Source organism: Danio rerio, chromosome 4 (genome assembly GCF_049306965.1).
Source record: "Danio rerio strain Tuebingen ecotype United States chromosome 4, GRCz12tu, whole genome shotgun sequence".
In the NCBI taxonomy this organism is placed as follows: Eukaryota; Metazoa; Chordata; class Actinopteri; order Cypriniformes; family Danionidae; genus Danio; species Danio rerio.
In genome coordinates, this window is record NC_133179.1 from 37898622 (window position 1) to 37908592 (window position 9971).

The 9971-nt window shown below is 34.6% G+C and overlaps 1 protein-coding gene and 1 non-coding gene across 2 annotated transcripts in view; both read right to left on the bottom strand.

Moving 5' to 3' along the window:
* The window catches only part of LOC137491248 (uncharacterized), a 697259-nt gene that overhangs the window by 380708 nt on the left and 306580 nt on the right, over positions 1–9971 (bottom strand). The window lies entirely within an intron of this gene.
* LOC137494492 (U1 spliceosomal RNA) lies at positions 1105–1261 on the bottom strand. Its single transcript, XR_011014447.1, has one exon. It is a non-coding gene; the product is annotated as a U1 spliceosomal RNA (small nuclear RNA).

A 9971-nucleotide genomic window follows, 5' to 3' on the forward strand; every position in this document is an offset into this window, starting at 1 on the left:
TACAAATATATTCTTATATCTATAACTGCTATTAGTAATATTAAAACTAATGATTGTATTAGTAATGTGTTTTTTATTATGTACAAAGTATATCTATTGTATACATTTTTATGTCAGGCAGGTCTAACAATATGTTTAGAACTTTTCTTTTGCACTTTTAATAAATTTGGATAATAAAATACAATCTCGTGTTTCATTTTCTATGTGTTGGAAGGACTTCATTGGTTTTTAAAAATTGACTAAATCTTCTGATTTTGAATTTAATTTAGAATCATTATCTGAGTCTATGACAATAATATGCAGTCCATTTTAATAGTAACCTCTGGTACAGGCGCTCTGAAAAGTCTATTGCTCCTCTGTGCTTTTCCAAGTCCAGCTCTGGAGTCGATGACAGCTTATCCTGTTGCCGTCAGATGGGATGCCACTGGATTCATCCTTAAACCACATTCCAACATCAAGCTCCACCTGCAACACACAAATACAAAAACAGTACATCATTTAAATATCCTATGACATTACACTCTCAAAATAGAACTGTTGTAATTTGTTACAAAGTAGTTAGTTACTATAATTAAAATACTTACCCAGTAACAAAGTAAGGGATTATTATTCATTTTATGTAATTGTATTACTGCTATTAGAAATATGATGGTATATCTGTATAATATAATAGAACAGAAGCAAAATGTTTCCATTTTTTGATATACAAACATATTTAAGAATAATTCTACTAAACATTATGCATTTATAAAAAAGTTTGACCTTTAATTACTACTATTACATATAAATATTTTATTTATAGAACTGATATTACATATATTAATTTATATATTCCACTTGTTGAGGTTTATGGGGATTTTGAGTGAACCATTAAAAGTAATTTAATTTAAAAAGCAACTTAAACTTTAATAACAAACTTATTAAATGATCATTTCATGGTTCACTTTTATGCACAGTTAGGGTTGTTTGCTTTAATTTCAAAAGCACCACACCATATGCAACGTGTTCTGACAGTTACTACTATTGGTTTTGATGACATCACCAAGGGGTTGTTCACTCGCAAAATCAGTTCATTCATGGTTTGCTGAAACTCAATCAACCAATCAGGTGCTGTAATTGCCTACACATCTAAAACGAAATTTGCACGCCGTACAGGTCGATCGCCGTTCGCAGGGGTCAGCGTGGCCGGAGTGCAATGGCCAAGCCTCACCCTGGGTGACCCACCTTCTTGATCATGGTATCTCCCCTGCCAGGTAAGTATGAGTTGCCGGGCGGCGCAAATGGCAGCCGCCGTTTTCTATCGGCCGTACTCCAGGGCGGTGATGCCCAGCCACCGAGCATGGGGAATGGGCCAGCAACCCCTGTCTCCTGACGGCAAGTACACCCGTCTGCAGCCCGCAGATCGGGGCGGGGCTGAATATGGGGCGGAGCTGAATGTGCAGCCCCGCCCATAAATGGGCAGGACTGAACATGTCACTCCGCCTACAAGTCTTTCATTGGTTCACGGAAACAGACGTTGATGTAATGTATGCTTTCGATTCCGGTTTTCATCTCTGCATGGTAAGTACACATCTTCTGTCATGTAAATGGTCAAATTATAGTGCAGTACACCTCACGTATTATGTGTCATTTATTTAATTAAAGGCCTTTAAGGAGATATGAAGTTTTAAAGCCTTAAAAAATGTTTTCTGTGTTAGGGTTGGCGTTTTCCAGGTTGATCGTACAGTTGGTGGTTTTATTCACTTAGAAGAATAATGTAAACTTTAAAGAGTTTTAAGCAAAACAGTCCATCACATGAAGTTTATTAATATCAAAGATAACAAAATATATTTTTCTTTGTGGCATGTTCTCTAATTGATATACTCTGGTAATGTTAATGCTAAATATGTACAATATAAAACTTGATTCTTAACTTACTGATCTATACTACATTCTGTTTGCAGATCATTGGCATTGATATATATAGTCATCACTATGATTCCTGTGGAGCATATTCTCTGTTTTATTTTATTTTACCTCAGTTCTTTCTCTCTTTTTGTTTTAATAGATTTGTGCATTTAATAATTTTTAATATATTTATTTACACTTCATGTTCTCTTTTTTTTTGCTGTTAACTTTATAACCCATGCATGATACTTATGCAAAGGGGAATGTGAGGAGGGGGCATGCCTAGTATAAACATATTTAATTCTTTGAGTTTAACTTTAATATACTTTATGTTAAGCGACATGTTGATGATTGTTGGTTATTTTGTACAGATGCCGCCTGAGATCCTGTAGTGTATCCTACTGAGAGTTGTCACACAGGATGGTGATGGGACATTTCTGCAACTCTCACTGACATCCAGGACCTTCTGAGCCATTGTCATTCATTCATTAATTTTTTTGTCAGTTTAGTCCCTTTATTAATCCGGAGTCACCACAGTGGAATGAACCGCCAACTTATCCAGCGGGTTTTTACGCAGCGGATGCCCTTCCAGCCGCAACCCTTCTCTGGGAAACATCCACACACACACTCATACACTACAGACAATTTAGCTTACCCAATTCACCTGTACCGCATGTCTTTGGACTGTGGGGGAAACCGGAGCACCCGGAGGAAACCCACGCGAAGGCAGGGAGAACATGCAAACTCCACACAGAAACGGCAACTGAGCCGAGGTTCGAATCAGCGACCCAGCAACGTTCTTGCTGTGAGGTGACAGCACTAGCTACTGCGCCACTGCCTTGCCGAGCCATTGTCAGTAATCCAAAATTCAAGAAGCAGGCTGTGTGTGTGTGTGTGTGTGTGTGTGTGTGTGTGTGTGTGTGTGTGTGTGTGTACACATGATAAAGAGTACAGAATATGCCTAGCACTTTTTACTGCAGATTGTTACTTTAATGCTGTAGTGGAATTTCCCTGTAAAAAAATATATAATTGTTTTTATGTTTATTAAAGATAATGATCACAAACTGCTGTAATGTATCTTAAATTATTATTATTATTTTCTATAAATTGTCAGTCTTCCTTTTGTACGTGTGTGCATGTGCATACACAGATGTTCTGTAGGTAAGACATCTAACATCTTAAAAACACAGATCTGTCAGATTTTTACTTGAACCGAGAAAGAGGGACTTTCAACTGACTGAATTGTTTTGTGTTGGTGTTTTTACTGAAGATGAAGTTGGTATGTATTTATCAGGATTTGTCAAATAAAAAAAACAGAAGTTTACACGAGTGCTGCACTTATTAATGTCAAATTTATTTTCAAAATTTGTGTCCTGATAGATAAGTAATAAATAAGACTGGCCATTTGTGCCACACTATTAATATAATATTAAGTGTATTTAATATTCTAATTAAATGAAGTAGAATAACAATGTTGTACGTGACTCTTAATAACCAAACAAAATCATTATAAAAAATATTTTTAAAGATCTACAGTGCAGAAATGGACACAGAAGGGTTGTTAGAAAGTGGTATTAAAGTATTTACCCTGTATTTACAAATAATACAAAAATAAAACCAAGAAGACTGCATTTTAATTCAGTAATATTAGATTATGAAATTGTTTTGTAACTTATTAATTAAATTGTAGAACAGATATCAAAACCACCCAGTAGGTGGCAGCAGAGCACTGTCTTCATTCAAATGGAGTAACTGAACAAAACTTTAATGGATTAGTAAATAATAAATAATGAAATTGATTGCATTCATAGATGACACACTATGTAATATGAAAAAAATTAATAAAAAATTTTACTCATGCTGGAACATTTACATATAACAGATCATATACATGTATATTCATAGCAGCATCAAAGTAAAAATAAATCCATTATATGATGAAATAATCTGATTTAATAAGTAAAAAGTTTACAAACATATACTTCCCTTAATAAATAATAGCTTATCCCTGCTCTTAATAAAACTCAAAGCAGTGCAGTATTGAAAGAGAAACAATTGGACACATGCCCAATATTTTAAAATAGCCTTAAATCAAAGTATAATTTTAATATTTTCAATTGTAAATTTTCCAGAGAACTCTCCCATTCAAAGGGAAAAAATTAAACTGAACTAAAAACACTGCATTTTTATTTATTTATTTTTTCAGACTCCACCTTTATTTGCTATAAATATGCAATATGCATTTGCATTTTGAAGCAAAATAATAAACCATTAAAATATCAGAACTAAAATCACTGCGTTTCTGAAGTGACACCATTGTGAAAAGAGTCTTTTGAGTCTTTTGTAATATTTTTTAGCAGGAAAAATACCATTATGAAATTCACATAACTGTTAACATAATTAACATATAAAACACTCATCAAGAATGCCCACTTTTGTGCATTTTTGTGTTTATTAACAATAAAAACAATATTTAAGAAATTGTAAATGCATTTCCTGTTTACTGACACCACGTAGTGGGCATTCACGCTATTACGTTTCCACTAACCAATAAAATTACAGGTGGGCGTGGCTGAATGTGCAGCCCCGCCCCATATTCATCCCCGCCCAGATCTGCGGGCTGCAGACAGGGGCTTCTCGTTTTTTTTTACAGTCTATTTCCGTAGTGTAAATTAACAGTATATTACTGTTAAAATACATTTTACACTGTGTTTTTACCTCTCACACCTTTAACCCTTTAAACCCCAGAGCATATACTTCAGTTTTTATTGAAGTGTCCACACTACTGAGTGTTCAAGAAACATGGAGCAAAGCTGAAGTGAATTAATTAATTAAATGACTAATTAAATGATAATTGAGGATTAACAATGAACAAATGAAGAAATACTGAAGGGAGAAAACAAGAACAGAACATACAGAACTTTAGTCACAGCTTTATAATGAAATAACCTGAAGAACAACAAATTATTAAATCATTGAAGTGATCAGCGGATGATTAAACAACTCTACAAACATCATCACCAGCTACACTTATTACTTAATACATGTATTTTTGTATAACATCTACTAAAGTTCTTCTTGAGAAAAAAGTGAAAGTTTTACGTCACCATCATGGAGAACAGAGTTTGCTTTAGTTGGGCTCTTAGCCCTGTCATTATTAACATTTATATATCTTGGCTGCTGCAATTGTTAAGAACTTTGTTTAAAAAGCTCCTTTGTTGTGGCAAGCCAGCCGAAAACCTAAATAAGATCTGGTGATGTTCATGTTGCTATTAAATGGCAGAGTCTGTTCTCATTTAGTATTATAAAATTTACTGCTCCTATTCAATGTTAAATCTATTGTTTTACATTATATGTATATATATATATTGCAATGATTTCTGGAAGTTTTTAAGAATATCTTGGACAATAACACTGCTCTATGGTGTAAATCGCACTCAAAGAGACATCAATAATCAGCATATGAACCTCAATAATGCTGACAACAAATTTAACAAAATTTAACAAAATTAACAGTTTAACTCACAAACAGGCAACTGAAAGTCTAAACATAAACAACAGCAGAATCAAACACAAATAAAGAAAACTGTTAGACCATTATACAACACTTATTTATACCGCAATGCATGCTGGGATATTTGTACAGTGCCACTCCCAGCATGCATTGCAGCATGAAACATTTGAGATGTTACCATTGTTGAGATACAAAGTCAGATTCATGAGGTCTGAGTGTGTATTCATCATAACTGAACTGTTTTTGTATGTTATTTTTTAACTGTTAAGTAATTTCAGAGGTATCTTTTCTGTTTCCACTTCTCATTAATTAAGTTAATACCTGCAACTAAGCATAAAATCTATTGCATGTGGCCCTTTATCTAGATTTATACCAAAACATTTATCAGAACTGATTTCAGATAAATAGATTTCTCTATGTATTGACTTCCCATCTTTATTGCTATAGTTCAAACGTTTTGTAAATTTTGTATTACAGCAGTTGGAAAGTCTTCTTAAATGAGTTCAAGGGTGAAGAACCCAACTAAACCAGCCCCTCACTCCATTACGGTGACACAAAAAACACCTTAATTTCTGTTGGATCTCAATGAGAATAGTATGGAAGTCAAATCAGTCAGTAATAAGTGTGTGTCTGCTGTTGTTTGTGAAGTTGTTTAATGCAGTGGTTCCCAACCTGGGGTCCGCGCCCCCCTAAGGGGGGCGCCAGAGTTCACAGGGGGGGCGCGGGAGAGGATAAGTATTGAGGTAGAAAAAGGCATAAAAATGCTCCACTATTATAAAGGGCTTTGCAATTAATCGAAAATCCAATTTAGATTTCGGTTTCAAACGATTATAAAAAAAGCATTAATCGAGATAAATGATTATTGCTTCATATTTTGCCACGTTCCAGTTGTACACGCTCTTAAATGGCTCTTAAAAGCGCGAAAGAGCTTATGTGTGTGTGCAGCACAATCACGCAGTCAGAAGCATGCGGCCGGTCAGCATTCACTCTCATTCACACACTGAGGCGAGCAGAGGAGCGCAGACATCTAAAGTCATTAACGTGAGCGCTTTAATGGTCAAATAGGTGTCAAAACGCGGTGTTTAGTGATTATTTACATTAACCCTCATTTGTGTAATAAACAAACGAGTTGAGGATCAAAAGACGTGAAAGAGAAACCATTAAAGAGACAGCGCAAAATATTCCTTCTGCTGCCTGTTTTTATCATTATTAAACAAACATAACGAGAAATCCCTCGCTGCTCTTGACTGAACTGCCCAATTTCTGTTTCATGGAAAGAATATTTTATTAACTTATTTCTGAACATAATAGTTTTGATATCTCATTTCTAATTACTGATTTCTTTTTGTCTTTGCTATAATGACAGCACATAATATTTTACTAGATATTTTTCAAAATACAAGCATTCAGATTAAAGTGCAGTTCAAAGGCTTAATTAGAGTAATAAGGCAAGTCATTATAGTATTATAGTTTATCCTGCAGACAATCAAAAATATATATTGCTTAAGGGGGCTAATAATATTGACCTTAAATTGGTTTCAAAATATTTAAACCTTTCTTTATTCTAGCTAAAATAAAACAAATAGAAAAAAAATATTAAAGGAAATACTGTTAAAATTCCTTGCTCTGTTAAACATAATTTGGGAAATATTTATTTAAAAAAAAAAAAATTCTCAGGAGCGCTAATAATTTTGACTTTAACTGGCAATGGTTTTGAATAATCGTGATTACAATTATGACCAAAATAATCGTGATTATAATTTTTCCCAAAATCGAGCAGCCCTACTATTATATATGTAATTTTAAGTACCAAAAAAAAATTCTAAACACATGCTTAAAATTCCAACATAATAGTGAAAATAATTAAAATAAACAACTTTAAATAATTATTTAAATTTTGCTCACTCACGCAATCTGCTTGTCAACGTGTCGTAAAGGCAAGATCAAAACAAAAATGGCAGACAAACGGAAATGCAGTGATTCTTCAGAGGCGAAGAAAAAGATTAGACAGTATGACAAAGCCTACCTAGATTTTGGTTTTATTGAAGGGCAAGACAAGTTAAAACTGATTAATTAATATTTTCTATACATATTACTATTAATATTACACACACACACACACACACACACACACATACATATATATATATATATATATATATATATATATATATATATATATATATATATATATATACACACAAACACACACACAGTACATATGTGTGTGCGTGCGTGCGTGTGTATTTATATGGTGGGGGGGCTCCAATGTTTGTATATGTTCATGGGGGGGGGGCCCCAAAGAAAAAGGTTGGGAACCACTGGTTTAATGATCCTCTGCTGAGACTGAAGGTGTTTTATTTTATTTTATTTTATTTAATGTTGTAACTCAAGTCACTGTTTGTGTTTCTTGTTTATTTTCTTCAGTAATTGTAATTATTAACAGCAGGTGTTCATCAGTGTCTGAATTCACTCATTAGTGTTCATTAAAACTGTCTGGTGAACTATTTTAGTTAACTAGTGTATGAAATAGTGAACAAGGACACAAAGTGTGATTTCAAACACAGACTTCAAAACATCGAATCTGAACTCTGTTAGCTCACAGTTTTCTGCAGTTGGTTACTTTCTCGAAAACAAAAATGTTACCCAGAAAGCACTGTTTTTAACAGAATATTACTGTTTTAGTGAAAAAACATTATTTTACCGTAGAATCTGACCGTTTTTTAACAGCAATTTTTTACAGTGTGTGCAGCTTCTCTGAGCACGAGTGTGTTGAAGGAAGATTTCGAGAAAGTTTAAAAAAAACAAATGAGTATTGGAGCTATAAAATAAGAATATAGATAACATTATGGGTCTATATATGAATACAGCACTTACAGATCTCTGTGTTAGAATATATTCTATAGGACATTTTACAATAAGACCTACATTAGATCACCCAGTACTGGAACTGATATAACGAGCAACTCAAGATGATCAATATGCTGAAACTAGCATAGAATATTACTGTTAGACACAAAATTAGCTGAGCCCAGTGAATATACAAGGGAGAATCACATCAAGTGTTAATAAAGATGAAAAATCAAGAGAAAATAAGACTTTAACTTCAGCTGAAATGTTGTTTTATTCAATATCTCATTTGACTTTACATTAAAATTCAGTTTTCTTTATCAAATACAAACTCATACACACGACAATATCCAGTGAAATGCTTATACGACCAGCCATGACCTTAAACACAACAAGATTATAGATGAGAAATAAATGACTGAATGAAATAAGAAATAAAATATAGACAAACTTTAGTCATCGGAAATATATCTGTAGAGAATAAAATATACACATTAAACCCCGCGGCTATACAACTGTAGAGAACTTTAGCTGTAGACTGACTCCATGTACAGTGACACCATAACTGAACTGAACTAGAATACACACAGAGATGTGTGTGTGTGCAGTGTGTAATTGTGCCTGAATGTGCAGATGTGTCCACAGACGTGCTGAATGTGTGTGTGCTGTGTGTGTTGTGATTGAGAGAGCGTCTGGTCTATGTTTAGAAGCTCCTCCTCAGTGTCTCTGTGTTGGTCTTGATGGAGCAGAAGTCTTTATTTCTCTGAGCGCAGCAGGAAAGCTTCAGCTAAACTGTGTGTTTTCCTACTTTAGTCAATCCAACACTGAAAACTCCTCATTTAGTCAAGAGTTACAGGCTTATTACTGGACACAGACATTACTGAGCTTGATTTATTCGCTTTATTAAGCATTATTAATGCACAGTTGTGCTGGTGAACATCAGTTAATGCACCGAGAGTGAACAAGAACTAACAAAGAACAACTTTACTGTCATCAACTAACATGAACAGATCAATAAATACTGGAATAAATGTGTTTTTATTGTTCAGTTCAAGTCAAATCATGAAGAAGAAGATCAGAAGAGCAGAAACAATCGTCACACTTCATTTCTCCTTTATTCATTGAGCTGCTGGATTTCTCTACAGTTGATTCAAGATTTGACAGAGATTCAGACAGGATTCAGACATTTCCATGTTCATCATCACATTCTAATATCAGCAGTGGATTTGACATTGACTTTTATTATTTGTGCTCAAACAACAGAGAAACAATGAAGAAGATCAATCTGTAGACAAGAATGAGCTGATCTGAACACAGCAGCATCCTGGAGGACACTTCATCAACATCAATGATGACACTGATGAAGACTGAGAAACACACACACACACACGCACGCACACAAGCACGTACGCACGCACGCACACACACACACAAACACGCAGGCACGCACACACACATACACACACACAAACACACACGCACGCACACACACACGTACACACACAGACTGTCACACACACACACACACTGTATGTCGTGCACACACACACAAATACAAACTCTCTCTCACACACACAAACATAGACACTCTCACACTACACATGCACACACAGAGCAGTGAACACATGCACGCACACACACACACAAACGCGCACACACTTTCTCTCTCACACACAAGCGCGCTCTCTCTCACACACACGCATGCACACACACACACAGA